This window comes from Hippoglossus hippoglossus, chromosome 9 (genome assembly GCF_009819705.1).
Source record: "Hippoglossus hippoglossus isolate fHipHip1 chromosome 9, fHipHip1.pri, whole genome shotgun sequence".
NCBI lineage: Eukaryota > Metazoa > Chordata > Actinopteri > Pleuronectiformes > Pleuronectidae > Hippoglossus > Hippoglossus hippoglossus.
In genome coordinates, this window is record NC_047159.1 from 21,396,486 (window position 1) to 21,401,941 (window position 5,456).

Here is a 5,456-nt window from a genome sequence, read left to right on the forward strand (position 1 = left end):
AAAAGCACAACGAGAAAGTAATCCTAATCATATGGGTTGATGATCTGATCATAGCAGCTAGTAATGAGAATGTTCTGAAAAATGTAAAGGGAATACTCACTGAAAGGTTCAAAATGAAAGACTTGGGAAAGCTGAGATATTTCTTGGGCATAGACTTCGAACAAGCAGATGGTATAGTCAAAATGTCACAGGAGAGATATGTGAACAAAATTCTAGATCGATTTGGGATGCAGGATTGCAAAGCTAGAGAAACTCCATGTGAACCAAAACTTGAATATACAGAAGATGCAGAAAAAATGAAAGACCCAAGAAAGTACAGGGAGGCGGTAGGAAGTTTAATTTACTTGTCCACATGTACCCGACCAGACATAACTTTTGTGGTCAGTAAACTCTCTCAGCACTTTGCTGAACCAACAGTAGAACAGTGGAACACAATAAAACATGTGTTCAGGTACCTCAAAGGTACAACAAAACAGGGATTATGTTTCAGGAGAAATGACACAGAAAAACTAGGCCTAAGAGTCTACAGTGATGCTGACTGGGCATCAGATTCAACGGATAGGCGTAGTACATCAGGTTATTGTGTCAGTCTAAATGAGGGAAGCTCTTTGATATCCTGGAAAACGAGAAAACAACCGACAGTAGCTTTATCCACTTGTGAGGCTGAATACATGTCCTTAGCATCGGCCGTACAGGAATGCATCTACTTAGAACAGCTACTCAGGGGTGTAGACACATACCAATATGCACAAACAAAGTTGTATGAAGACAACCAAGGTGCCATAGCACTAGCCAAAAATCCAGTCAACAGACAACGGAGCAAGCACATTGACATTAAGTGTCATTTTATCAGGGAAAATGTGAACAATGGAAAGTTTATTTTGGAATATTGTCCTACTGAGCAAATGATTGCTGATGTCCTGACAAAGCCAGCTACTAAGCTAAAGTTAAAAAGATTTGCACGAAACATGTTTGGTACTTAAGAGTGCAAAGAGTATTTTGTTTCTTTAAGATAACAAGGATACCACATTCTGTTACTTTTGTTTTCATGCAACCTAATGAGATAAGAGCGAGTGGGGGTGTTAAACTATCATTATAGATAACGCTCTTATCAATGTATTACGGTAATAGCATTGGTTGTTATATTAGAGGTGTTACGGTTTCTCATACCTGTGTGTATGACGTGTATGACATGTATGTCGTTAAGTTCACTTGTATGCTGTGCAGAGAGACGGATGAATATAGCCGGTGCACATGTAAGGAATAAATACTTATAAAGAAGACGCTCCGCTTATACTTTCACGCCAAGTTATACCTGCGCAAGTCAGATAACTTAACAGATATAAATGATCAAATATGCATCCCATACTTTGGATTCCCCTTCTGTTGTCCTGGAGTTTCAATATCCCAGATTTTTCCCCTCTCATTATTAAATTTCCCCATCTGCCCATCCACTACAAGCACACAAGCAGACAGACAGAGAGAGAAAGAGAGGGGGGGGGGGGGGGGGGGGCTATGAAGACCATCATCATTTACCCCCGAACCCCTACATTGAATGGGTTACATACAACAACAAGCGGAGAAAGCAGAATTGCGGACTGACCGGCGCGGAGAAATGCGCGTCCGGTGTGAACAGCCAGGCAGCTGCGCGCTTGAGAATGGCACGGCGCTTCCGCGTCCGATGTAAACCCGGCGTAATCCCGGCGTAAACCCGGCGTTATTGTGAAGCAGTGGTTGGGCCTTCACTGTTTTGCTGGCTCAGACAGAGACATCCGGTTTTTCACAAGGAGCAGACTTAGATTAGAAGTAATGTGACATGCACTAAAATGTGCTAAGCTTCCAGACATATTCACCCATCACGATTATAGTACAGTAATTTATGAAACTAGAACTAAGCCAACCTACTTGTTAGTTATTTATTTTGTCATATGTACTCCTGATTGTTGTGTTGCGCAGTAGTTTAGCAGTAGCAGTGGATATAGTAGTATGTGTGTGTGTGTGAGAGTGAGAGACAGACTGACAGGGCGAGAGAGAGTGAAGAAGGCTAATGTAATCATATATTTGTGGCTGATGTAATCATATATTTGTCGTACTCATTAGTACGTTCATAGTAGACATCTGAATTGTATTTCTATAGGTTTGCATCCTATGACCACCGCATGCGCTTCTGGGCCCTACTAGAGCAAGCACTCCCTTCTATGGTCAGTGTTACACAAGCACAAAGAGGCCGCTTAGCAGAGCCAAGTTCCACTCCAGTATGTATTCTTTATAATAATAATATTATTGACTATGCACAACACTACATGCACCACAGGAAGTCATTCCTGCCTGTGGCCATCAAACTACAAAAAACACATTTGTTATTTCTATATTATTGTTATATATTGTAGTATAATGCATTTGTTATATAGTGTAGTATTACAAAACAACTTGACAAAGATCAGGGTTGATGGAATTAAATAGGTTAAGAGAAACATTACTCTAACTTTTTTTTCCTTTTGAACAGACTCATTCCCTGCAGCCCATTAATGAGATGTTCATGTTTCTGAACTATCTTGCACTTGGTTCAAAACAGCCTGATCTCGCTGACCTGTCCACAGTCAGTGGCACAATTACAAAGTGGAGCAACTTTCTGTATACTGTGCTTGGGACAGTGAGGATCTGGATACCAGAGGAAAAAATCAGGGAACATTTGCCAGCAGAGTTCAAGGACTATGCAGACATTACAGTCATCCTGGACAGCACGGAGCTGAGGTGCCAGTGCCCATCATCGCCCTCTCTCCAAAATGAAGTGTTCTCTGCATACAAGTCCCACTGTGCTTTCAAAGGTTTGCTTCGGATTGCTCCTAATGGGGCAATCGCAATTTTTTACTCTTGTTGAGAGTTAAGGGCAGAGGATGTCACACCTTGTTAAGCCCTATGAGAAAAATTGTGATTTGTGAATATGGGCAATACAAACAAAATTTGATTGATTGATTGATTGATATCTCCACTGTATGCCGGATCTATCAGTGACAAACAGATCATGCGAGAGTATGGAATTCCCTCCCTTTTGAGACCTGGGATGGCCATCATGGTCTACCGAGGTTTTATTGTTGATGAGTTTGTGCCATGTAAGATCTATAGGCCAGCATTTCTCTCTGGCAGGTCCCAGATGTCTGCCTGTGAGGTCAGGGAGATGCAGGACATTGCATGCCTCAGGGTGCACGTGGAGCGCCTCATACACCAGGTGAAGGAACACAAGTTCTTTGACACCGGCTTTTTGGCAACATTAATCAGCTGTATGCTGTGGCATAGCTCCTGACAAACTATGAGAACAGGCCTCTTGTAAAGGTTTTGGCCAAGAAGCCAGAGTAGCTTTTTTCAAGATTCCACCACCTCCATCCTCAAAATCTGCTAGAAGAGGGTGTATATTGTCTAGAGCAGAGGTCTTCAACAGGGGGTCCGCATCAAATTTTTGGTTGATTAGACAATTTTTTATATTTTTTTTAATTTTAATTTTTTTCCCCCACAAATTTAAATGTCTTTAAATACACATTAACATGAATCCAACATATTGTAGCGAACGGATAAATGGAGGCAGAAGATGTTATCTTTCAGTCAGCAATGCACACATTCAGCGACACACAATAATAAAAACATGAAAATATGAACCTGTGTATTATTTGAATTGCTTAGTATTGAATGCACAATAACAGGGTAGCTATGTTTATACATGGCACTAGGCCCAGTTTAATATAAAACAAAATTTTATACAATATATATAGTAGGGGGTCCCTGCTCCACCTCTCCATCAGTTTGGGGGTCCTTGGCCTGAAAATCGTTGAAGACCCCTGGTCTAGAGGACAAAATGTTAATCCTGTAAATGTCATTTATCTGCATGAAATCTGTTTTATATTGTTCTTTATTTAATATGGGTTTATTGAAATACATTTACTTTGTTCAATGTCGATGAAATGATTTGTATGTCGATGAAATGATGATTTGTAACATCACTGTGGTATGAACCTTAAATGTCTTTACAATCCACCAGTAAACCAAGAGAAGAAGAAGGATAATGGCTCAAACATGTTTTCTTTTCAGGGTCATATCACAGGGATAATGTGCCGGTATTCCATGTGAAAACAGCTTTTCACATGTTATCTTTTCAGGCTTTAATACAAAATGGTCACGCACTTTTAGCGACTGTTGCTTCTGCGGCTTAATGAGGAGAGAGAGCAGCAGTGGTCGTTAGGCGCCGATAGCAAACACAAAGCAGGGAAACAAAGACACACAACGTTCATTTCTGATTGTTTCATAGCAGTGATGTTCTATAACAAAAAACAACCTGCTGGAAGATAATGCATTGCTAAGTTTTGTGTGAATACATCTTGTCTGCTGTGAGTGACTGACACACCTCTGGTCACACAGTCAGCTCTCTGGGTGTGCACTGTGGAACGTCTTGCTTTTCATGTCAGTGTCTATGTTGTCAAGTTGAAGTGTCTACACTGCCTGCGTGAGAGATTCAAGGTCACTACTCACAGCAGAACAGAAATTTTCTTTCACCACAGTTTCAGTGTTTATCTGTCGAATATGTCACCCGGGTAATTGAATATTCATTGGTTGCTTTGCATTGACTATTGATGGTTGTATGTGGGCATGTAGAGGGCAGAATATGAGGAAGATGCATGTATGCACATTTCCAAGTGAAGTGTAATTTCTAAAGGGACCATTGCGTTCAGGTGTGCGTGGGCACAATTTTATAAATCGTAATTTTTATTTTGCATACGCCATTTTCAGCTTATGTGCGCACGCACACTTTTAGTGTGGATCCTAGATACTCTTTTATAAATGAGGTCCTTGAATTCAAACTAAGCATGACTTGTGTTTAAAATGGTTAGACTCACCGCTATCATCACCACTCCCATCATCATCATGTCTGTTAGACGTAATAAACACAACGTTTATGTCCTTTTACCGTTTATTTGTTTCCACTCTTCAACTGCAACACATGGACACTGCCATTACATTTTTCGCCCAGGAACAACAAACACACCCAAGCGCGACCCGCAGTCAAAGGCAAGGGGTCAAAGGGTGCACTTCCTTTTACCATAAAGTACGTAGTAGAGGGGAAATACATGTTAACAATGTCTCCTAGTTCATTCTTCTTTTGCCTCTTCACAGATGAACTTGCAGTGCACAGCTGTGGCTGTTCTCCATCTGATAAATGAGCATACATTATTACAGAGAAAGCTGGATTAAACTCCAGAAAAGCTCACTGTTTGGCAAGTAGGGCTGCAACTAACGATTATTTTGATAATCAAGTAATCTGTCACTTATTTTTGGGGTTAATAATTGATAAATCCAATAAAATAACAAGCTACATTTTATTGCAGTTTAATTACAAAGCAACCTCATCTTCTTGTACAATGCTGTTTCTTGCATGTGTGCTTCCGCACAGGTGTAAAAAGGTTTGC